This window comes from Thermobia domestica, chromosome 6, assembly GCF_964235325.1.
Source record: "Thermobia domestica chromosome 6, izTheDome1.hap1.1, whole genome shotgun sequence".
Classification (NCBI taxonomy): Eukaryota; Metazoa; Arthropoda; class Insecta; order Zygentoma; family Lepismatidae; genus Thermobia; species Thermobia domestica.
The window spans coordinates 162,389,118-162,415,560 of record NC_137459.1 but is presented as its reverse complement, the minus strand read 5'-3'; the positions used below and the strand labels follow the sequence as shown (position 1 = coordinate 162,415,560).

At 38.0% G+C, this 26,443-nt stretch overlaps 1 protein-coding gene across 2 annotated transcripts in view; it reads right to left on the bottom strand.

Annotated features, from left to right (window-relative positions):
- Nucleotides 1-6,871, bottom strand: part of Kank (KN motif and ankyrin repeat domain-containing protein 2 kank) — a 367,377-nt gene extending 360,506 nt beyond the window's left edge. Inside the window, exon 1 of one of the 2 annotated variants that reach the window (XM_081762311.1) lies at nt 6,603-6,871. The gene's annotated coding sequence lies outside the window, so the exon portion shown is untranslated. The remainder of the gene's footprint in view (nt 1-6,602) is intronic. The other variant, XM_081762312.1, reaches the window with a different exon arrangement.
- Between the last annotated feature and the right edge of the window lie 19,572 nt (nt 6,872-26,443).

Here is a 26,443-nt window from a genome sequence, read left to right as displayed (position 1 = left end):
GACTCATCTGTCTGTCTGTCTGTCTATGTCTTTTCTATAAACTCAATTTGTATAAATACTTTTGACCTATATTAGAAATACAAAATAACGACATCAAACTACAAGTTATTTAAAATAACTGTATAAAATCAGTCTCACTTGTGAATATGGATTACTAGCATCAATTACCCACTTCGTTGGGTTAAATTTTAAATAATAATAATAATAATAATATGTTTCGTTAATCAGTCACTTTTCATTATTACTAAGCGCTTTCTGATATCGGTCATTTTCGATTATTTTTATATTTCTCTTCCCTCCTCCTCCCCAAGTTGCGGGGCTGAATTTGGGTTTAAACGGCATCAGAAACATCACTGTTCATCTTAGAGACACCGAAAACTATGGATTCGGCACTAATATCGGTCATTTTCAATACATTTATATATCTCCTCCTCCCCCATGTTGCAAGGCACGGCATCGGAAGTGTCACTGTTCATCTCAATGACCTCGAAAACCATGAATTTGACATTGATAATAATGGTCATTTTCAATAATTTTTATATATCTCCTCCTTCCCCCTTCCCCAAGTTGCGGTGCTGAATTTGCATTTAAACGGGATCGGAAGTATCACTGTTCACTTTCGTGACCCCAAAAACTATGAATTCGACACTAATATTAATTTTCGATCATTTTTAGATATCTCTCCTCCCACCGCAAAGCTACGGGGCTAAATTTGGATTTAAACAGCATCGAAAGTGTCATTGTTTATCTCAGCGACCCTGAAAACTATAGACTCCACTCTAATATCGGTCATTTTCGATCATTTTTAAATATCTCTCCTCTCCCCGGCTCCTAAGCTCCATCGTCAAAGTGATATGACAGAAACCATCTCAGGTCCGAACTTCATCTATGTTGAAAATGTGATCGAGATCGGTTGGGTGGTTCAAGAGTTATTAAGTTTTATTTATTTTTGTACACTTCCTCTCCCCTCCTCCTATCCTTAGTTCTACTATCAAAGTGATATGATACAAAACACCCCAAGTCTGAACCTCATCTATGTTGAAAATTTCATTAAGATCGATTGGCTGGTTCAAGAGTGATGAAGTCACAAAGACAGTCACTTATACTTTTATTTTTTTACATATATCTCCCTTCTCCCCATCCCCTATGTTGCACCGTCAAAGTAAAATGAGAAAAATCGTGAAAGGTCTGAGCTTCATCTATGTTGAAAATTTGATCGAGATCGGTCGGGTGTTTCAAGAGTTACTATTAAGTTTCATTTATTTTTATATATACCTCCCCCTCCCCTCCTCCTCCCCTAGGTTCTACCATCAAAATGAAACTATAAAAAACTTTCCAGTTAGGCACCTCATACCTGTTAAAAATTTGATTAACGTCGGTCTGGTGGTTCAAGAATTATTAAGTCACAAACTTAGTCCCTTTTATTTTTATTTATTTTGATTTTTGTATACCTCCCCCTCCTCCTCCTCCCATACGTTGCTCCTTCAAAGTGAACTGATAAATAACATTCCAGGCCCAAACCTGATCTATATTGAAAATTTGATCGATCTCGAGCTGGTGGTTCAAGAGTGTTCAAGAGATTGGGAGTCACAAGCATAGTCACTTTCAATTTTATAATATAGATTTACTGTTGTAGTGTAATGTTATATCGCTCAATCCCCGATGTGCCGTATACCTAAGGAGGCTAAAAATTATATTAATAAACAATTATTCAACGTATAAGCATCTGCCCATGAAATCAAACTTGCGGTCACATGCACTAAGTTTTTGTCAATGTCGTGAAAATGTTATTTCGATATTAATTTTATGAGCACACATTAAAAATTTACAACGGATGCTTGAGTCTCATAGCCAATGCCATACTCATGTAGTCAGCACCTATGGCGTACGGAATTACCGATGTTCAATACTACATTTCTCTTCAGTTTTGGAAGAAGAACAGCACTAGTATGCTTTGAAATGAAATGAAGTATCTAGTTTAACGTCCCACAGTAATGCACCAACGCTAAGGGAGACAGTGATGATGAAAAAAGACTGAAATGGTGGAATGAAGAAAGTAGGAGGAAATGGAAAAAACCTAAGAAAACCCACGCACACGATGTTTGTCCACCAAAATAGCTTACATGGCGCAAGATGACACCTGTGTGGCTTGAAAACGAGCAATATCTACAGAAAACGCGAACAACCAATTCAGGAAACGATATACTGTAGCTATATGCTACAGGGGCAGATCGACTCACACGGATTGCATAACACTACTGGTAACACATTCACTCTAGTGTCACTTTTACTGAAGTCAAAAAATTCAAGTAAAAGATGTAATGAATTTTCTCCTTTTTTACATTGTATAAAAAAAATTCAAGTAGTACCAGTACTTGTGCAAGACTCTTGCGCAAGAGTCTTGGTCTTGGTCTTGGTCTTGCAGGTATGGTCTTGGTCTTGGTCTTGTTCTTGCACACCTTGGTCTTGGTCTTGGTCTTGCACCGCTATTCGTGGTCTTGGTCTTGGTCTTGGTCTTGGTCTTGCATGCAAGACTCTTGCAAAAACTGCAAGACCAAGACTCTTGCGCTCATCACTAGATTGTCGTCAGTTTGGGGAATTATATGTATCATGTGGTCCAACATTGTTCCAAGGTAATGACGCCATATGATGATAATGTAGAAATTCACACAGCTGGAGTTGTTGCGGCGTAGTTTGAGGAAGATTGAGATGAAGTTAAACACGTCCCTTGGTCTGTCCAATCCCCGGACCTAAACATAATTGAGCATCTGTGGTCCATTTTGAAGACACGAATCCGGCGCAGATTTCCTCTTCTATCCTATCTTACTGAACCGAGTGTTGCACTAATATGCCACAACCCAAGGGAGCAGAAATTCTCCAGAACAACCAGTTTACAACTCCACTTGCACAAAGTCATACAAATTGTACAGTAAGTGTTCGACGGCGTCCGTCTGGTGTTGCAAACAATTTTGGTCCTACACTGGATCCACACACATTACACTAGTACGACAACTTTCAAATGACTAACCACGATAAAACTTTCCTCTACGGTGGTCGGTGGTAATTAATATTTAAATTAATATTAGCGTGAACTCTATAGACATATTCATTGTGTAACGCAAACTTCGTTCGAATCGGACGTAATATACGGAATGTACCTAAATGCTTCAATCAGTGCAGATGCTTAAAAATTTGTTGAAAATATGGTAGCTATTAGAAAATTAAGTTTGTCATTAATTGGACGACATCTAACAAGGAAACTGAAACAAAATAAACATCTAACAAGTGCATAAACCGATTCAAAAGTCCGTTATTTATATAACGTATGTCAAGATGATATGATTTACAATAAATATATTTTAAAGTAAAAAAAAATGTCGTTATTTATTTAATTTTATTTAATATTTACCTATGTGTGTTTTCCCCGGTGGCTTGGTTTGTATTGCTATTATTACTCAGCGATAGTGTCATAGCAATAACATTTGTTTGAGTGTTGAAATTTAGCATCTCTTTTCAGCACCTACGCATTGTGAGACGTGGGCTTACAGTTTAAGGTAGAACCAAAACCACAGTGATACGTTCTTTTTTTTTTTCAACCATCAGGAAACAAATCTGTGACTACGTACACCAAAGTCACGTGCGGTAGCTACTAAACCAGCGGGGAGGAGTAGCATTAACTATTATTGTCATTACGCATTACTATTATTGGCGATATACCAACATTAATGACATGTAAGTCAATAATTTATCTTCCATCAAGACATTTTTTTGCACCTCCCACATTTTCATCTACCATCAAGATGAGGTCTCTGTAGACTCGATTTTTTTTTAATTTGACAATAACAGAGAAAGATAGGACACTACCGAAATTTGTAGAAGTATTATAAGTACGTACGTCTTACTATGAAAGTCTCCAAAAAAGTACTACAAAATTAAGTGCTCAGTGTCTTCTGAGAAACTCTCTCTCTCCCTAAATTAACACCATGAATTAAACATGTAGTTGTTATATAACCATAAATAATATACAGATTGAAACGAAGCCGGATTTTAAATATATTTTCGTCATTTATTTTTTTTAATGTAGGCACACTGAAACCACAAAAAAAGCAAAAAAAAAAAAAAAAAAAAACATAATTGGCTGACATGGGAATACACCCAAGTACAGTACAATCCCTTATTAGAAATCTACTACTTGAATTTTGTAGGGTACGTTGGCTCAGTCCTATAGAGCGATCAGTTCTTTACATACGGTCAGAAGATCGCGAGTGAACGCCTTTCTATGTATCCAGAGTATCATTACTTCAACGTGTGATTACATTACTGAATTCCTTTGCTGGTGGCTACTTCACGAAATTCTATCAATTTATCATTTACATTTACTCACATTTTGTGCACGACACTTTCGAACACATTTCAACCGTTGTCACTATATACAGTGTGACCCGCAATTATGTATATGATGTTTGAATGACTGTAGTAGTTGTAATTCTGGACAAAAAGTTTCGATATGGCAACACTATGTAGCCTGACAGTGGAGATAACGGTCGCTACAGTGATGGAGCACTGACAGCAAGATGGAGCACCGCCACGCTATGTTATACCATTGCGAGATTGCCTGAACGAAACTTTTCCGAACCGATGAAACGGTCAACTGCGTCTGTGGAGTGGCCATCTCGATCTCCCGATTTTGCACCACCTGACTTTACCTTATGGGGTGTTTTAAAGGGCAAAATCATCAACACATACGCAGTTTGGGCGTATTATGGGAAGGTATCAGAAGAGTTCCACAAGATACCAGTACGGGTGTGTCAAGCTCCTTGTGACAACGTTGCTCTTTGTCTCCAGGCATGTGTCGATTTGTATGGTGCATTGATGGACATGCCATGGGGAACAGAGATTAAAATTATTGTAAGGAAGGGTATGAGACTAATGTTGCTAGTTTATTTACCAAAGTCTTTGAAAATCTTTTAAGTTTTACGTCCCATGATTATGTCGGGTAGGCTAAAGGAGACGATGATGATGAGAAATGGATGAAGAAGGTGGGAGGAAACGGAAGAACACCGAAAAAACTCACGCACACAGTGTTTGCCCACCATGCAGTCTTTGAAACATCATACATATAATTATGGGCCACCCTATATATATAAATTCCAAACCTAATAGTCTAACTTCAAATCAAGCCGGTAGTTATTGGCTGGAAGAGGCTGAGCTCCCATCCCCTGTTACCACCTTTAGTTCCTCCCTGAAACTTTCAGTTGTTTTAGATAAATATGTGTTCAATAATAAGCAGCCAAAAATGCGGACTCAAGACGGTCCCCTCCAATGTTATCTTACCACTTGTATCAGTGTTCTAGCCACATGTCTGCTTCAAATTGCTCATATACAAGGAAACAATCCGTCACAAACATACATTCTAGAATAAAACAGTTACTTATATTCCATTGATAATACTGTCCTCTATTTATCTTATATTATTGGGAAAATCCAAATCTTGGCGCGAGCGAGATGTGGTTATGGGTGTTGGATAATTATTTCTGCAATCTCAAGTTACTGCTATTAGTCTCAGTTTATAATTCTTATGACAAAAGTTTTGCAGTAATATGTTCAAAAATCAAAACAACCGATATATATATATATATATATATATATATATATATATATATATATATATATATATATATATATATATATATATATATATATATATACTTCCGTTGTTTTGATATTTGATTTTTGATCTACAATGCTCAAGTTATTCTTCTTTTGTTCTTTATCTGACAAGTACTGCCTTCCAACCATGCGGATCGCATCTTGAGAAACTGGTCCCACCCCTGCAAGTGGCATAGCTTGCCAGGAAATCGTAACACCTCAAAACCATTAAACAATTACAGCTAATCAAAAGCATTTTCGTACAACCTTTTCAACACTTCAGTGCGCACGAAAGCATTACGAAAAGCACGGAACAACTCAGGACTTTCTTCTCAAAGACTTAAGATAACGACTCAAAACAAATAAATACTAGGTATCGTATGATTTTATTTTACGTAGAAGATATACACTTAAGTTGTAACGTAATATTGTAAATAATGTATCATGGACAATTAGAAAAGTTAAAAATTAACAAAGGAAGAGGGAAATAATCATTGACGATTAAAAAAAAAAAAAGAACTAAGGAAGAGCAATTTGACTTGAAACTTTATCTCCGTTTAAGTGGAAATGCAGTCTCGAGAGCCTATTGAGATTATGTTTATCAGAAGTTATCTCGGTTTCTGTGGAAATGTTCACATATTAACAGCTGATATTCTGAAAGTAAACAATTTCTCTTTATAAACTCCAATGAATAGGCTTCGTAAAATCATCTTTAATATTTTAACATGAAATACAATATTTCTGATATAATTAGATTATAGGATAACATAACCAAAGCTAAACAATCAACCAACATAGCAGGTGTTGAAAATTCGATGAGTCAGTATACTTATCTTATGTCGCTATAAATAATCGCAGAGAGAAAGAAAGAATTTTAGTGAGGTGCGCGTGTTTGAAGTTTCGAAAGGAAAGAATATTTTTTTAAATTACATTCTTAAAGTTTAGAAACTCACCTACTTGTTGATATTGTCTGCATGTGTTCGCAGCACAGGAGTCAATTGAGCTCCGATAACCTCCGTAAACACTGACAAAACCACAAACCGCGACATTGTACTGCACAAGCACGAGACAACTGCTTTTCCATCGTCGTAGTTACATCATAATCCCGACCAGTGCACCATCTCTATTTCAACTACTCAACGAACAACCGCAAGGCGAGCGCAAAATGAAGCACCAACTAACTAGCAAGCAACCGTACTCCCGAGTGCCGTGCCGTGTTTCACTTTCTCTCTTCGGAGACTGGACGACTCGCTTGAGGAGAGGGATGAGAGGCGAGGATTAGGTAAAAAGAATGGGGATAAAACGACTTCTCTAGTCTCTCTCTACCTGCCCAACCTGCGCGCCAAAGGCCTTGAACTCACTTTTACAACGTCTTCACAAACAGAATTTAAAAAGGTCCCTTGCATCTTCCGATAACAAAAAAGCTATCAAACACTTAAGTACATGTTGTGTTGTTCCCTTCCTTAAAACCAACGGTGGATCTATCTACAGGGAGAAGAAAACACCTACGCTTTTGAGTCTACTGCATGCATTGTTTCCTTCCAATTTCATAAACCAAACCGGAATGTTTTTAAAATTCTTTAACGGAACTCCCACTTGTTGGGTGTGCTCTTTCTTTCACAACCGCTTTATTCTGTTCAAGTAACGTTGTTTTTATTAGACAAGCTCTTTCATTTACCACAACTAAATCTTCAAAATATCTTCGTTACTAATTTTTCCTTTTTATTGATGTTATTTTCATATCTACGTAGAACTATAAAATAGAATCAGCATCTGAAAAATGAACAGCCGAAGCACTTGCTGCGGATTCAGGCAATTTTTATTTTATTTTGTTTGTTTCTTTTCCTTACATCTTGCCACTTCGTTTTTTCTGTAAACAAATTCACGTGTTTTGAAAGGTTGAATTATCTTGCTGATGAGGTGATTAAAATCATCAGGGGTGCCAATCCCCTCCCCCAAGGACTTGAGCACAACCTCCAAATTACCCATTGTTGATTCAAAATTTGCATGTCCCCTCCCAAATTTACTGTTCAACTTCTCAATTGTACCTTTTAACCCCTTAAATATATCTTTTTCTAGTTTGATTGTACACTTCTGGTTACAAAAATGGGACTACGTTCCAGAGACTACGCCCAAAAAGTTGAACTTAGATCCTTACGTCCTTCGGATATCCTTACAAGATAATATACATTTTCCTCAATTCTGTTACAAAACAATGTGAATATTCTCTAATAGAAATAAATCATCTGGAGTTTGCCTTCAAGTAAATATTCAGGTAGCATGCAGAAAACAATCATAAAATATAAGAAAAAAAAGAAAGAAAGAAAGAAAGAAAAGGTAAAAGTAAAAACTGGTATACTACATAATACGAGACTAAAATCTGTGGAAGTGTACCGTCAAGAGAATAGCAACAGAATCAAATGTTAAGAAAAAAACTAACGGGCATGCGCTGTTGGTCTAGTGCCTAACAAAATGGATTGGGTTAAAATGTTTGAATCTTTGCTATAGGAAAGCCTTGTTTTGTAAATAAAGAATATACAGTTTACTGATAAACATCATGTTTGAATGCAAGAAATTTATAAATATATATATCGCAGCTATATAGTATTGTAGATTGGAACATATATATATTAAACAAAATTAAAAGTCCTTCTCCTCTTGTCTCTAACGTTTACTCTGGTTTGCGAGACCAATATTCGATTCCCGGCGGGAGCTCATGTGGCTCAAATTTCACGTTAAATAATATGTCCAGAAGGCTGCAGAGCCTTAACTTCGCCACTTCAAAAAAGTCATAAATAAATAAATAAATAACCCCCAATACAGCACAGGCTAATGTTTGCTCTTGAACAGAAAACAATATGGAAAGATGTTTATCCTAGAAACTAATACTTTAGTAATTCGCACAAACAAGGGTGTCATTTCTGGAGGGCAGGCGGGCAATTACCCCGCTGAGATTGAGATGTATATACATTTTAATCATTTTGTATAATAATATACTAATGGAAAACGTGAAGCTGTGTATATCGGAGAGTCATGCCTCCCACCCCCCAGCCCAAGCAAAACTTGAAATGATTACTGCAAGTAATATGTATAATTGTGTAGGAAAATATATGGTCGCTAAATTTTATCAATACTAACAAAAATGTCCTCTCAGCCTATAGAAAGATGTAATAAATACAAAATCGGAAATTTCAATTTTGTAGAAATTGTCTTTCTTTTCCCCTTCAAATATGGATTTTTTTTTTTAAATGCTCAATCACATACCTTTCAATGAATATATTGTGTACTGCAGGACACACTTCCAACTTAAGCAAATCCCAATATTGGTCACTTTCGGAATTAAAAAAAAATCCCCTTTTCTTCCTCAGAGAGTAGTTACCCAATAGTACTTCCTTATTTTTAATTAAGAGTTTATGTACAGAATTTCATACCTCCAACTTGAGCATGCTTAAATTGGTCATTTTCTGAATAAACAAAAGGAAATTTTGAATATTATAGAAATGACTTACCCTCCATCCTTAGAAGCGGATTTTTCAGAAACACTGAAAACATATCTCCTTATCTATCTATCTATTAAAATGCTACGATTGCAATAAAAGCGCTTTTTTTTTTTTTAATATGTTATACCGCAGACGATAACGTCGTCTCTTCGGGAGTGATTCAGATAGACATTGGTTATGATTTAGCACATATATGGGCTATGAGGTTTAACAACAATAATAAAGTAAGTCACTTTATTCATACACAGGTGAATTATTATTGTTGTTGTAAAACATTGATGGTACAAACTAGAAACACAGATATGAATGTGGAATATTAACATGTAGTATGGAGGACAGACAGATAGCAGATAACAGTGATCAGATGTAAGGATTGTGAATTTTAGAAAGAGATGTTTATTTAATGAGCGGAGCGAATGATGAGATGAAGTGCTTAGACGCCACAGTACACAGGGAAGAGTTAGTATTCACAAATGAGCTTATCTTCTGTGTTGGGGCTACTCAACACTGATGATAGACACGGAGGAAGCCCTTGTTAGATGGAGTCACTGTGCAGACGATGGGTAGATGTGCGGATTGAATTCTGATGGATGATAAATGTCGAAGAAATGATGGTCAGGGTGCTCTGGATGCGTCCGGCTATAGATGGAGAGGAGATGTCGCAGTGGAGGATAGTAATAAGTAGGTGAGGCGAAAGGTCGACTATCAATGTGTATGGTGTCCATAAGTGTATGGTGCTGTGTTCTCCATTTCTTGTCTATGTAGCGAGAGCGAAGGTCTTCCAGATGTCGAGTGATGTGCGGGAATGTTAGTTGTTCGTATAAGAGACGTGTCGGTCTAGGTAATCTGATTCGAAATGCGAGACGTAAAGCATGGCGTTCTATAATACGTAGGCGCTCGTAGAAATCATCACTCGCACTAACCCAGGCAGTGTGACCGTGAGTGAGACATGGGCGAAGAAATGCCTTGTACGTGTTTAGAACAGTATCGGTATGCAAACCCCAGGTAGTACCGACGAGCCGCTTCAGGAGATTTAAACGATTTTGCGCTTTCTCCTTGATGGAAAGAAGGTGAGGTTTCCAAGATAACTTGGCGTCGAAGGTTACCCCCAGATATTTAGCAGTAGTGCTAGGGTGGATGGGTACACCGTCTACATTAATGTTAAGTAATGATGGATTGCGGCGTACTCGACTGCGTCTCTTGTGTGGAATGATGACGAGAGCCTGGGTCTTAGTACAATTTAATTTCAACTTCCATCTACTGCACCAGTTGGTAAAAGCATCTATGGCTTTTTGCAGAGAGATGTTGATTTGGTGCATAGTTTTGCCACAAGCCAGCAGTGCGGTATCGTCTGCAAATGTGAAGGTATAAATAGGCTCAGGCATTACAGGCAGGTCACTGACGTACAAGATATATAATAGTGGCGATAAGGCTGAACCTTGCGGGACACTGGTGTAAGGAAAAATAGGGAAAGATAAACTGTCGTTGATGGAGATGTATGCAAGACGATTCGTAAGAAAGTGGTACACCATACGTACATATGCGGCAGGAAGATTGAAGAAGTGTAACTTATACACAAGACCATTATGCCACACGCGATCAAAGGCCTTTTCAAGATCGAATAAAAGTAGGCATGAGGGTGCAGTTCTATTATAATGGTTCGTAAGAATAGTGCTAAGTCGTAAGAGGTTATCAAGGAGACTATGCTCAGGACGGAAGCCAGCTTGATGTTTGGGTAACAGATCATGTATTAGCAAATGCCTATGAAGTCTGCGGACTACGATGCGCTCAAAGATTTTGCCGAGTGTGGACGTGAGCTGAATTGGCCTATAAGAAACTGGATCCGTTTTATCTTTGTGGGGTTTCAGAAACATTAGTACTTTAGAGACTTTCCAATTAGGTGGATAGTAGCCGGTTCTGAGAACAAAATTGTAAAGCGCTGCCAAAATATGTAGCAAAATAGCAGGACCTTCTTTAATATGGCGGTAGGTTATACCATCAAACCCAGGCGCAGTGTTTTTCTTGTGACGTATCACGTCTGTAATATCCAATGGCGTTATTGGCGCCGTTAAAGGATGCTGGTCATCCATAGTATGGTCTACGTTAATTTGAAGATATCTATTATGAGGATTGGTATATCTGTCAATGCGTCTGTAAAGTGTCGACCTATCTCGAAAAGAAGTTTCTGGTGTAAAGGTGGTCTGAAGAACATGGGCAAAGGCATCCGCTTTCGTAGAGTCCGTTGTAAGGGCAGTATTCTTGTCTAGTAGAGGATACTGAGAGGTGCTGGTTTTCCCTATTAGCCGATTGAAATGTTTCCAATACTTAGTTGGATGACTTTCCTCTGCTAAAGCGTTAACTGTCTTTATCCAGTTGCGTTTTTTGTATGCTCGGATGTAATTTTGAACCATACGAAGGTACTGACGATGAAGTCGCAGTGTGACATCGTTACGGCTGTGTAGGTATTCCTTATACGCTTTCCGAGCTAGAGATATGAGCGAGAGATATTGAGGTGGTAGTTTAGGGCGGTAAAGATTACCTGTGGTTACAGGAATGTGGTTTGCACCGCTGTTTTGAATGCTTTGCGTAAGGCGATCTAAAGTAGTGTCAAACGTAGGAATGTTAGATGGAAGTTCAATATCTGCTAGTGTGTCATGTATATCCTGCCGGTAGTCTAGCCAATTAGCACGGTCAAAATTTGGCCGGGAACGGAGAAATTCCTGAGGTGGTTTTGATCGATTAGGAAAAATTATGTCTACCTTTATAGGATCATGGTCGCTACCAATAGAATCGAGGACACTGATATCAAGGTATGGTACTATACTAGAGGAGGCAATCACCACATCAGGAGTTGTATTAGAGGATGGACGAGTCGCTCTAGGCAGTGGACAAATTTCGCCGTTCGTGTGAGTGTTAATGAAATCGGAGAAAGAGCGTTTTTCGGGAGCACTTCTGCTATGATAGTTAATGTCAGCCATGACGATATAGGAGCGGAAATTATTATCCAGGTAAGTGAAGAACGAAGTGGGTATGCGAACATGTGGTCGGATATATATGGTTGCTACAGTGATAGGTCGTGAGTTGAAATAAATGGTGACAATATTGTGCTCCGGTAAAGATTCAGCAAATCTATGATTAATAGTTTTGCTGGGTAACTTATGTTGAGTGCCGATAGCTGTTCCGCCATTAGCTCGCTGACCCGGGGGTCCATCGTGGCGTATGAATTGATAGCCAGGAAAATAAACAGATTGTTTGGGAGTCAGGAAGGTTTCGTTCAGGAGAAAACTATGAACCTTGTGCTCATTTAATAAAGCAGTAAGTAGGTCTTTCCTGGTACAGAGTGACTGTATATTGAGGTAAAGAAACGTAATGAAACCCGTATCCATGATATATGACAGTTAAACTTCGGTTGTGAGAGGATAGATTCGAAAATGTACTGTCTGTCCGGAATAGGTTGCTTTGACATCTAGGTTGTAGAGTAGTTTAGTTGCATAGACAACTTGGTGGATTATGTGAGTCCGTAAGAAAGGATGTATATTCTGGAGAGCTAGACTAAAGAAGCGGATCATGTCTTCAACTGTAACTGGTTCTCTGAGAGAATTATGCGGAGGCACTGGTGTATCTGGTGTACGTAAAGGCACCACCAGTTCGGGTTTAGTGGGCTCAGGTTGAGGTTTGGCCTTACATTTATAGCTGTAAGTAGGATGCGCATCATGGCAGGTATTGCAATTTGGTGGCGCTGCTCCATTAGGACAGTCTTTAGTCAAATGATTTTGGCCGCAGTAACCACATTTAGAAGTGTTCGGACAGTTAGGTGTCTGATGCTGGTTGTAAACCTGGCACTTTTCACAGCGAATCGGAAGAGGTGGAGGTGTGCGAGATGGTTCTACTTTATGCCGGCGTTTAAATATGTAGGCCCCATATTGTAATAAATGGTCAATAGCTTGCTGTTCGTTTGTCAAAACTCTAACTAGATAGGTCGGACCAGTATTGTTGCGTATACGAATACATTTTTGGATCTTGACGCCTTCAGCAGTAAACTCTTCTTCCACTTCCGAGTCAGTTATCTCGGGATCGACACCTTTGATGACGACAGATAACAGCGGTGGTTTTCTTGGTGGTGGAACTTGCGTCTGACGTTTCGGTTGCAAGATAGTAATATTTGCATTCTTGCCAAAGATCTCAAATGAAGCCTTGTTACGAACGTGGCGATGAAAATCTGGGTTCTTGGACTTGAGAATGACACCATTGTTAGTAAAACGAATCTCGGCTATCTCCAATCGTGGCACGTATTTAACAAGCTGTTGAAAAATATGCTTTGAATTTTTGAACTTTGTATCAAAGTTTGTCAGAAGGAAATTATAAATTTGATCCCGAGATGGAGTTGGTAGAGGGTCCGAGCTAGTTGAAGGTTGGAAGTCCATACGCAAGTCCTGGTCATCAGCAGTGTTAACATTGGCCACTTCAGGAGCAGACCCCGACCGGGGACGCTTATCAACCGACTTATCCGAAGTATCCGATTCCCGCCTAGTGCGCCTACATTGATCCCTAGGCTGGGGGACCACAGGTGGTAGTTTGTGCATCGGGCCAGCGGCCCTACAAAAGTGATGAATATGAATGTAAATGTACAGATGATGCTTAGAACCGGCTAACAAGAAATGAAGTGAGATGAGATGAGATGAAATCAAAAATACAGGTTTGAACCCTCCAAAAGGCGCAGAATCCTTTTGTCCACCCTGTAAAAAGCGTATTTGCACCGATCTCAGAAATACGTATTACAATACTTCGTCATCGGTAGGTGCAATAAGTACTTTAAGACAGGTTAGGCTAACCCAGAGAAGATTGAATAAAAGCGCTTTTTTTTTTTTTTTTTTTTTTTTTTTTTTTGCTAGCCGCGCACGACTAGCCCCGCCCAAAGGGTCATACCCTTTATTAGGGGATGAGGAATTAAGGAAATCTCGGGTGAGGAGAAAGATAGATGGGCTAAGTTAGGTTTAATTAATTTATTAAATCTTTATTTTATTTCAAAATCATAATAACATTAGGGGGGAAGCATCAATTTTCAGCTCTGGTACTGACTGGAGGAGCTGCAGGACATCATGGCCTTTAACCATGATCATACTATTAGGTGATGATGAGATGAGGATGAAGTGCAGAAGACGTCACAACACAAGGTATTTGGTTAGTTGGACAAATGCTGATTATCTTCTGATCCAGGGCTACTCTGGATCGTGATGAAGACAGTGGGAGGCCTGTTGAGACAGTAGGACTACTGTGCAGTAGATGGGAAAATGTAAGGTGAATCGAGATGAGTGATGAAATCGGAAACAAGAGGAAGATCAATGCTGTCAGGTGGCAGTGAATAATGATATAGTGAGAAAAGCAGAGACAACGGTGTATGACGAAGGAGTTCTCGTTTTGGGAAAGTGGCGTCGGCGTGCATGGTGTCAAAAAGTAAGGGGTGGTGGTTCTGGAAGCGTTGAGAAATATACCGTAGGCGGAGTGTTTCAAGGTGGTAGAGAATATGTGGAAATGGAGTACGGTCATACAGATCTCGAGTAGGGCTGGGAAGACGGATACGAAAGGCAAGTCGGAGTGCGTGGCGTTCTAGAATTTGAAGGCGTTTATAGAAAGAAGAGGGAGCGTCGATCCAAGCTGTAAAGCCGTAGGTAAGGACTGGTCGGAGGAAGGATTTATAAGTATTAAGAAGAGTGACAGCAGAAAGACCCCAAGTAGTGCCCGTAAGGCGGCGAAGAAGGTTAAGGCGTGAGTAAGCCTTGGTACAGATGTACTTGAGGTATGGAGTCCATTTAAGATGTTGGTCGAAAGTAATGCCTAAATACGTGACTGTTTTGCTGATAGTGACAGGAGTATGGGATATACGGAGATGGAGATTGGTAGGATTGCGATGAACACGGGAGCGCTTTCCAGGTGGTAAGAAAATAATCGCTTGCGTTTTAGCGGCATTGATGGTAAGACGCCATTGCTGACACCAAGAAAGAAATGAATCTATGGCAGGTTGGAGAGAAGAATTAATGCGTTGAATCGTATTCCCTGTGGCTAAAAAGGCAGTGTCATCTGCATATTGAAAGAGGGTAACGTTCGGGGGGAGTGCGGGAAAGTCTGCGACATATAGAAGGTAGAGCAGGGGGGATAGGGCTGACCCTTGGGGGACTCCGGAATGAAGGAAGATAGGATAGGAAAGGTGATTATTAATTGATATATAGCTAAGTCTGCAGGAGAGAAATTGATAGATAAGGCGAATATAACAGTAGGGCAGGTGAAAGGAGAAAAGTTTATAGAGGAGGCCAAGATGCCAGACTTTATCAAAAGCTTTCTCGAGGTCAAATAAGATGAGGCAGAAAGGTTTGGATGTGTTAAACTGATTAGTGATGAAAGTAGAAAGGCGGAGGAGTTGATCGGAAATGCTAAATGAAGGACGAAAACCTGCTTGATGGAGAGGGAGTAAATTATATGCTGAAAGATGGGTGTGAAGGCGAGTGACGAGGATACGTTCGAGAATCTTGCTAAACACAAGGGTGAGTTGGATAGGGCGGTATGAAGAGACAGATTGTGGGGGTTTGCCAGGTTTGAGAAACATTAAGGTAGTAGAAGTTTTCCAAGGTAGAGGATAGAAGCCAGTGCGAAGAATGAAAGTAAAAATGATAGAGAGAAGGTAAAGCAAGACATATGGACCTTCCTTGATGTGGCGGTACGTGATTTTGTCTATGCCAGGAGCAGTGTTCTTCTTTCGGGAGATGGTCTGCTGGATATCAGAAACGGTGATAGGAGCTGTAAGTGGATTGTGAGGAGGTAATGGATGATCGGGGTGAGGTTGAAGATCGGGTGACGAAAGATCTAAAGTGTCAGTGGGATGTCGGCGAAATACTGGATCTGGTGCAGAAGGAGTGAATATATCCTGGAGGTAGGTGGCAAAAGCGTTGGCTTTAGCAGTATCGTCGGGAAGAGGTAGTGCATCATCTAGAAGTGGATAGGAAGTACGTGTGGATTTGCCGGTAAGCTGATGAAAACGCTTCCAGAATTTGGTGGGGTGGGAGTTATCAGAGAGAGAATTGCAAGTTTTGATCCAATTTCGGCGTTTGTAAGCTACTAGGTAATTATGGACAGTACGTTGGTATTGACGATGGAGCCTAAGGGATTCGGGATTGCCGGTACGGGTGAAATCACGATAGAGTTGTCTAGAACGCCTGATTAAAGGAAGGTATTGAGGCGGGAGGGGCGGTTTGTGTGGATGAATGGTAGACTGAGGTATGTATTTCGTAGATGCAAGATGAATGGTGTCGGTGATTGTGTCAAGAGTTGTATAAAGTTCAGTTTCGGTTGTCGGGGGCAGAAGAGGTTCGAGAGCTATATCAATGTGGGAGCGGTAACTAACCCAATCGGCCTTGTCGAAACGAGGGGTGGTGCGAGCGGGAAGAGATTGATAATTGACAGGAGTGCGTTGCAGGAGCAGAGACAGTTTAATGGGAACATGATCGCTTCCAAGCGGATCTAAGACTGAGATCGTGCAACGGTGAGAGAGATTGGATGATGTGATCACCACGTCAGGTGTGGTATTACTGACAGGGCGAGTTGGTTTCGGAAGAGTATGAATAAACCCAGTAGTATGAGTGGTAATGTAAGTTCGAAAATCCTGCTGTTGTTGGGCTGAGCGGCTATGAAAGTTGATATCGGCCATAATTATGAAAGAGCGGAAATTTCCAGAGATGAAGTGAAAAAAGTCGTGCGGAATGGGATGGCCAGGGCGAACATAGAGAGTAGCGACAGTGACAGATATATTTCTAAAATAGAGAGTGAGAATGAGATGCTCAGGGAGATTGGCAACAGCAGAAGTATGTTGTCGGAAAGGAATGCTGGGAGGAAAGCCAATGGCAACCCCACCATTTGCACGGCGTGCCGGGAGTGCATTATCATGGCGAACTATCTGATAGCCAGAGATGCGGGGATGGAGACGTGGAGTCAGATAAGTTTCGTTGAGGAGAAACGTACTAACATGTTCTTCTCGGAGCAGTTGTTCAAAGAGAGGTTGGTGTTGGCACAAGGAACGAATATTCAAAAATAGAAAGTTCAATTCCATGATGAAGGCAATGAAAGATTTGAGTTTCTGGTGGGGATACCTAAAATGGTTACACTGCCGTCTGGAGCACATCAGAGTGAAAATATACAGTTGGACCGGAATAGGTTGCTTGGAAGTCGACGTTAAGGATGGTTTTAGCTGTTTGTTGAACCTGTTGTAAGATGTGATGTCGAAGGAAAGGGTGGATATTCTGAAGAGTAACAGTAATGAAAGACAGGAATTGATTAATAGAGATTGGTTGGTATACAGATGATGGCGGAGGAACAGTAGTATCTTGAGTCCCGTGAGGACGCAGAGGGACAACGAGTTCTGGCTTGAAAGGTTCGGCTGTGGGTCTGGCTTTGCATTTGTAACTGTATGTGGGATGTTCATGAGAACCACAGGTACTACAGAGTGGAGGTTGCTGAAGATTCGTGCAGGTTTTGGTACTATGAGGTCCGGAGCAGAAACCGCACTTGGGTGTGTTCGGGCACTGAGAAGTATGGTGCGAGTTGTACGTTTGACAGGTTTCACATCTGATAGGGAGGGGTGCCGGAGACTTAGATGGTTCAACCCTGTGTCGTTTGCGATAAATATAGGCTCCGTGCGAGAGAAGATTGTCAATAGTTGTTGAGGAATTTGTAAGTACACGGACCATGTAGGTGTTCCCAGAAGCGTTTTTAATGCGGATGCACTTAAGAATAGAGTGCCCGTCGAGTTTGAGTTCCTCTGCAATCTCGTCGTCTGTGTAGTCAGGTGGAACTCCTCTAATGACAACAGACAGTGCTGGTGAACGTCGAGGTGGTGGTGGTTGTTTGGTGCGAGAGGGAGCCAGCTTAGTAAGATTTGCGTTTCTGCCAAAGACTTCATATGAGTGGGTGTTAAGAAGTGAAGCAGCCAGATTTGAATCAGGAGACTTAATGATGATGCCCTTACGGGTCGAGACGATTTGGGTGATTTGTGAACGAGGAACGTATTTGGTGAGACGAAGGTAAAGCTGTTTGAGATCTTGATATTTCGGGTCGTAATTAGAAAGTAGGAAGGAAGTAGTTGCTGGAGTATGTAGGTTACTGACTGAAGATCGATTTTGCGAACGAGGTAGTGATGGAAAGTCTGTATCCATGTTGAAGTGACCAGAAGTGGTTGATGAAGATGATTCACTAAGTGTGTGATGACGTTTAGCTCGTGGTGAAAGAGACTGGGGGTCCTCTTTAGAATGAGGCGATCGTGAACGCTCAGGACTTGGATTAGAACGGCGTTCCTTTCTCTTATCCACCTTAGTGGATACAACAGAAGTGTCTACATCAACAGATGTTCGTCCTGTAGAAGACATAGCGAGAGCAAACACAAAGATGATACAACAAATATGGGTATCAGGTTGTAGGTTAAAGACCACCCATTCGGATAGTGGTCTAGGTGAGGAAATGCCCCAGTCTAAACGTGTCGCAACAAGCTACCCTTGGCTAAGGTAAGTCTGATAGCTGTTGCTCACCGAATATCTGACGAGCAAGTCCCAGGATCGAGGACAGGTATACAAAAAACAGCCGTGCTGACGTTTGGTACGTCACAGCTGATGGTGTCGATATGCCTATCGACCTGAAAGATGTAAAAGCGCCCCAGTTCCAACCTGTAACTTCGGCTTTCAAATCTTTCATTTACGGTTATATGTGATTTCACCTTTAACAAAGACAAATATTGTAAATGTGTGTACTTTAAATAAATTACTTAAATACATCTTTTTCATAAAGTTTATGTCTCAAAAGTATTGTTCAAAGCCTTTGTATTTTAATAAGCCTTCTCCAAAATCAATGCAAATGCACTGTCCTGCCATCTTTGGAGTACTTTTAGACTATATGTTGTGGACGTTTATGTGATTGTGGCCAATCCTTTCGACAATGAAATCTCGGAAACTAGAGGCTCTAGAAAGTTGACATTCTCATTGATCGATTGCAAATTTTGCGTAGATTGTCCAGTTCTAATTGAATATTTAGAAAACATGGTAATTATTTATTTATTACATTTTTACGGGTACACGGGAAGTGTTGAAATTAAAGAAAAAAGGAAACTAAAGCATCATATCATATGCATTATACGTTCCAACACCACATAGTTATATATTGGAGTTGTATATGTCTCAGGCGTTTGTTTCATGGTCAAATAATAATGATAAAGGAAGGATAACCATTTCTCCAGTCTAAGATGAATCTTTTTTTTTTTTTTGGATTGTTTTGCACAATGAACAACATATATAACTGACATTATAATTAATTGTGTATGTAATGTATTTACTTATTACATACTGCATGCAAGAAGAAAGAATACACTTATCATACATGAATTAGAAACTTCAACCAAAAGTAGGCTCAAATCTTGCAAACGGTCCGAGATATTGAAAAAATAATCAAAAGAATCTCTCTTTTATAGTGTCCTTTGCCGATTTTTACCACGACGTCTTTAACTTTTGTCTGTAAAGGGAGATGTACAGATGTTGTGAGGAATGGCAAGGAGATTCATGCTCATATGCGAATGATGCGCAGTGTAGAGAGCGCAAGTTCAGCTAGACTATATATTAAAATGCTAGGTTTATATTTTTGTCTCCAATCTTTCGACAATGAGATCTCGAAAACCACAAGTGCTAGAAACGTGACATTTTCACTGGTCGATTCCAAGTTCTGTGTAGATTGTCCAGTTCTAGTTGAATATTAAAAAACATGGCTGCAATTTATTTATTACATTTTGAGGGGTACAAGGAAACGTTGATTTAAAAAATCATCATACCCTGAGAGTTATACATTCCAACACCACATACTTGTATACAGGAGTTGGATATCTCCCAGGCGATTGTTTCGTAGCCACATAATTAAAAACGAAACATAACCATTTCTTCAGGCTAAGATGAATCTTTATTGTTTGGAATGTTTTGTCCAATGAACGCCATATATCACTTACATTATATTTAATTGTGTATGTAATGTATTTGCTTATTACATGCTGCGTGCAAGAAGAAAAAAAAAACACTGATCATACATGAATTAGAAACTCCAACCGGAAGTAGGCTCAAATCTTGCAAACGGTACGATATATTGAAAAAAATTCCCTTTATGGTACCCCTTGCCAATTTTTATCAAGACGTCCTTCACTTGTTTCTGTAAAGGAACTGTAGAGATGTTGTGAGGAATGACAAGGAGATTCATGATCATATGTGAATAATGATCTGTGTGGAGAGCGCAGGTTCAGCGAGTTTTTAAAATTAAAATTACATTCACCAAATTTCATACCTCCATGTATGTAGCCAATTTTTGACAGTGAGTTTTTGGGAACTATAGGCTCTAGAAAGATGCCGTTTTCATTAATCGATTGTAAATTTTGTGTAATTTTTTTCAGTTCTAATTGATTTTTTTGAAAAAAGCATGGCCATAATTTCTTTATTACATTTTTAGGGGTACACTGGAAGCGTTGAAATTTTGAAAAAGGAAACGCATCATATCTTAAGGGTTATACATTCCAACACCACATATTTATATATAGGGATTTTATATCTCTTAGGCGTTTGTGTCATGGCCAAATGATAATGAGAAACTAAGAATAACTATTTCTCCAGTCTAAGATCAATCTTTATTGTTTGGACTGTTTTGCTCAATGAACTCCATATATCACTGACATTATAATTAATTTGTATACAATGTATTTACTTATTACATACTGCATGCAAGAAGAAGGAAAACACTGATCATATATGAATTAGAAACTCCAACCACAGGCTCAAATCTTGCAAACGGTACGAAATATTAAAATAAATCTCCCCTTGATGATACCCCTTGACGATTTTTATCAAGACGTCCTTCACTTGTTTTTGTAAAGGAACATGTATAGATGTTGTGAGGAATGACAAGAAGATTCATGCTCATATGTGAATGATGCGTTGTGTAGAGAGCGCAGGTTCAGCTAGTAATACTTAAAAATCTTTTCTGGTCAAATGAGTTAACACATCACTGTTTCAGTGATTCTCAAACTGTCTGCTACGGGTTATGTCAGTGGTAGTGCATTCACCTCCGGTGAGATAGTTCAGTGATTCTACCCCGAGTCATGCGAGTTTGTGTTGGACAACATCTTGTCCATGAGTTTTTCCAAGGTTCTTCCAATATCTCCCACATTCTCATTCCACCAGTTCTATAATAGCCATTTACTCTTGTTAATCACCCGTGACGATAATCATCCTTTACTAACCAATCATGATGTTTTATCAATATCTTGGATCAAAGTCTGCAATAGTTGTTTGCTATATAATCCTGAGGACATAAGTTATTGAATGAACTTCGCTTGCAACTGCTGGATCAGTCGAAGGGATCAATTGAACATTTTTTTATTTTAAATTGTAGAAAGTATTTTCTGTGTTAAATAGTAGGAGCTGAGAATAATTAATGTCTGTTAAGAAGAGATTATTAAATTCCCCTTTATAGAATACCGTCCGTGTCTGTAACTGTAACTGTTCGTAAAAGGGAGGGCTCTTTTCCATACAAAAAAAAAAAAAAAATCTGTCATTATGGAGATGTTCTCTCAGAGAGGTTTAAACTATTACAGATGTAAACAAAGAAATCTCTGTAGGTCAACAGATATGTCTTATAAATTGCATTCTGTTGTTTGCAGAGTGAAGACTTTAATTTATAAAAAAATCAGGAACATTTTTATTTTAGACCTTTCAATTTATAGGCCAAACATAGAATGGTACATTGGTTTCGGTTCTTTTCCTGTAATGAAAAAGTTTAAAAGGAAGTTAATTATGAAATGTGTTTTACGTACTTCTGTAAGTATAAATGAAGTAAAAGTGGCAGTATAAACAAATGGAAGCAGCTTTAGAGTAATTCATATCCTTGACAACACATTATATACAGTAAAACCTCTGGAAGACGACTACCGAAAATTTAAACTAAAACCTGTCGTCTAGAGGGATTTGGCTTCTGTTTCAGAATAATTTTATTTTTGAGGTGGATTTGCTTCCTCTTGATATTAACACTGTACAATATACTTTCAATTTTGTACAGGAAAGAAGAAAGAAAGACTTCTATAGAAATTATGCTTAGTTTCTCATAAGCTCGCAGAATACTTTACTAATCTGATCACAATTATAGTAATAAGTAAAATCAAGACAAAAAGATCTTTTCAAAATCAGGACAAGAGAAAAGGACCCCGCCAAAGTTGGTTCCATTTTTTTAAATGTGTCAATCGGTTTCTGAAATTTTTTCGAATTGAAAGGTTGAACGTGAACACACTTTTGTTTTGTCACAGTGAAACTTTCGTATGAAGAGCAGATTTGATGGCCGAGTTGCCACATTACTTTCGGACATTGGAGACTATATTTAAGTGAAAATACGCTTTTCATGTGAAACCTAGGGTATACTCAGGACCGGATTAACCCACCTGGAGGCCTGGGGCTAGAAAAAGTATGTGGACCCTGTTGATTTCTCCTAATACATTTCTGTGGAAGTACAGTAGGAAAATTAAGGGAATATGTTTCATATTTTTGGTCATATTTTATCTTATGATGATGATTGTATCTTGTATGATTCTTTTTAGACAGTCAGTTGAGATTTTGAACAGAGTGGAGGACCCTGTCCACCTGGGACGGGAGGCCCCTAAGACCCCCCTTAAATCCGGCCCTGGGAATACCAAATATTATCTATAGCATATGTAGAGTATGCAAACTACCAGTTTCGTAAGCTAAGGTCATAATCATTGTTTCATTCTGTATGTAAAATTCTGGTTACAACATACGCATTTGTTGTAAAGTGGTCACCTGAAGAGGGTAAAACACTGCTTTCCTGGCAAAAATAGATGGTCAAAACACAACGGTATAGCCATAAGGGTGAAAATGGGGTCCTTCTGTTACACGTTGATTAATCTTGTATAATACTTAGGCCTACAGTAAATGAAGAATGTTCATAACAGAAAATTATATATTTTTTTAAAAATATAAACCATGTCAACGTGTTAAAATAATTAAAACAACTGAGATTAATCATCCACTCTGTACTCTCATTTGCCTAACTGGATACCCAGTTGCGAATCTATTACTATACTGTTGCATACCAGTATACGAGTTGTATCTTACTTTTCTTCGATTTTTTCGCAAAGTATAACAAATGAACTTTCATAAACAATTTTTACTTCCTTATGAATAGTTTGTTCGTTGGTACCTTTGATTATAACTTCACGCACTGTCAGGACCCATGCGTCTATAATATAGCATACTAAAATATAATAATAATAATAATAATAATAATAATAATAATAATAATAATAATAATAATAATAATTATTATTATTATTATTATTATTATTATTATTATTATTATTATTATTATTATTATTATTATTGTGTTATGTTTGTTTAGTTTGTAAAAACCTGGCTCTCCTCAAAAACGCATGTTTCTCTCGAACAACTTGGTGGCTACGCCACTATCGTGAGGAGAGGTGATCGTCAGAAAGAGGTTCTAATAATTTCTTCAATATGAATATAATTCCGTTCCAGTAAAAATCCGTTATGATGAGATACATTTGACTATAAAAAGTATTCCTCCAGCAATTTTTCTCTGGATTAAACCTAATTTTGTGATTGCGAAAGTATTTCATCGTTAACAAGTAAGATGTTTATATACTTGAGCATACAGCTCACAATATTTTCTTTTCACATTCATGGTTAGGACAAAACAAACGGAGACAGAAACTTATTCTGCAACTACAGAATCAAATAAATATCTCAGTACGATTTTAAACTTTAAAAATGTAGAAACAACTTTACGGCATAGAAAAACATTTTGAATATTTCAAAATCTACAAGAAAGAAAAAATCTACAGAAATACATGTATCATTATGTCTGAGAAAACAAGATTTGATACTTTACGGTTACGTAATTCTTTTTCTTTTTTCTTTTTTTTTAAGTTAACGAGTGTGCGACCATTAGTATTCATTCCAGATTCTCAAAACACTTGATTTCTATGCGTTAATCAACAGTCATGGTCAGATTCAAGACGAGGCTGGAATATTGAAAAATATTATCATATTTGAATATAGTTCTACATCAGTGAAGGAGAACACAATGAGCTTAAGACATGAACTAAGATAATTTTAGGCAAGTACTATTAGTAGATTTTTTAAAATTACAACAATTAATTTTAAAAAAATATTCTTATAAAGAAAAAAAACTTAAAATTAGACCTTGAAAACGTTATTGATAGGTTTTGAATCTCATCTCGATTTTTTTCAACAACTAAATATTCCTATAGAAATTATTAACATAGTTCAATTTGCTTCTGATAAATTGCCCTTATGCTTCTCGTATGTGTGATTCTAAGTTCAATTGACTTGCTTCCGGTGGGAATTTAGTGAACTCAACTGAACAAATATTATTTATGCTCCATCACCATGATTCTGGATTTGTATTCTATTGGAAACTACAGAAATTTTAATTGAGTAAAAGATGAAGTAATACCCGTATACAAGTATGTAATAATAGTAATAAAAATGCTTCAATATAATGAAAGATGCATTATGATGTATATACCTTGCCCTGATTTCTGCTCACATCATGTTCTCTCGGGTTAAAATAAATAGAGATCTGACTGCAATTTCACATGACAATGACAATATACTTAATTTAGATCCAAAGTTAAATTACAGCTGAACAGTTTATGAAGTTTTTCGGCTGAAAAGATAACTTTAAAAAACTTCATAACGACAATCGCAGCTACTTTCTCCTGATACTTAAGGAACAAGAGGACGAAGTTATACTAAGTTCTCAAGAATTTTACTGAAAGCAAAGTTCGTGAAATAAGTACTTTGATCAAGAGCTAAATTCAACTATCCTATTTGATTTTCAAGTGACATAATTAGATTAATTAATAGCAAATTGTATCACCATAGGAAATGGAAACAGGGTTCTTGGGACGCACTGTATCACTACAATAAATTAAAGAATTGAGAGCTCTTTCGAAAAAAAGAAATTTCCAAGGCATACAATGCATACTTAAACAACTGTGAGGCCAATATTATAAGTAATCCTAATACTTTCTGGACGTACGTTAAGAATAAAAAGAGTAATTCGGGAAGTAATTTGTTTCACTCTAATGATCAAACTTTGAGTGTCGATGCTGCTATTGCAAATGCATTTATGGCAAATTTTCAAGTGACACACAATAAATCAAGCTATAATCTTATTCCTATGGAGCAATACAATAATTCGGAAATTCTGGATAAATTAAATATTAACTTTATAGACATCGATGATGTTGAGAATGCTATTAAAAAACTTAAACCACGTTCATCTTGTGGGCCGGATAAAATACCACTGTATATCATTAAAGGCTGCTCAGAAATACTGAAATATCCCCTACAGGTTATTTTTAACAAGTCATTAGCTTTTTCTACGTTTCCTATGAAATGGAAGATTGGTGACGTATATCCCATACCCAAAACAGGTTGTCCTACTGACCAAATAAAAAATTATCGACCGGTAACACTGCTATCTGCCCCATCTAAGGTATTTGAAATTATTATATACGAAAAATTTACTCACATGTACGGTCAGTAATATCTCCCTTTGAACATGGTTTCATGCCAAAGAGGTCAACTGTAAGTAATCTCTCAGAACTTACACATTTTATAGCTAATCAAGTTGATAAAAAGGAACAAGTAGATGTAATTTATACAGATTTCTCCAAGGCGTTAGACGTAATTAATCACGATATACTTTTAAGCAAATTTGTGACATTCAATTTTTCACAAAACCTTCAACAATTTATAGCGCCCTATCTTTGCCAACGCAAACATCGAGTTCGATACAAAAATATTTTAACTGAGGAATATGTCGTAGACTCTGGTGTGCCTCAGGGATCGAACTTGGGACCTCTATTATTTATATTATTTGTTAATGATTTACCACCTGTAATAACATCCTCCCACAAACTATTGTTTGCTGACGATTTAAAAATCTATGTAGTATCTTCACGGAATTAGACGCTATTTCTTTGCCAAGCGACATAAATTATATTCTCCAATGGTGTGAATCAAACAAATTGCTGTTAAATATTAAAAAATGTAAAGTAGTATCATACACCAGGAAAATGAACTATGTCCGCAATGTATATACTATTAACCAAACACCAATTGAGAGAGTAGATTATATAACTGATCTTGGAGTCACTCTGTAGTCAAACCTAT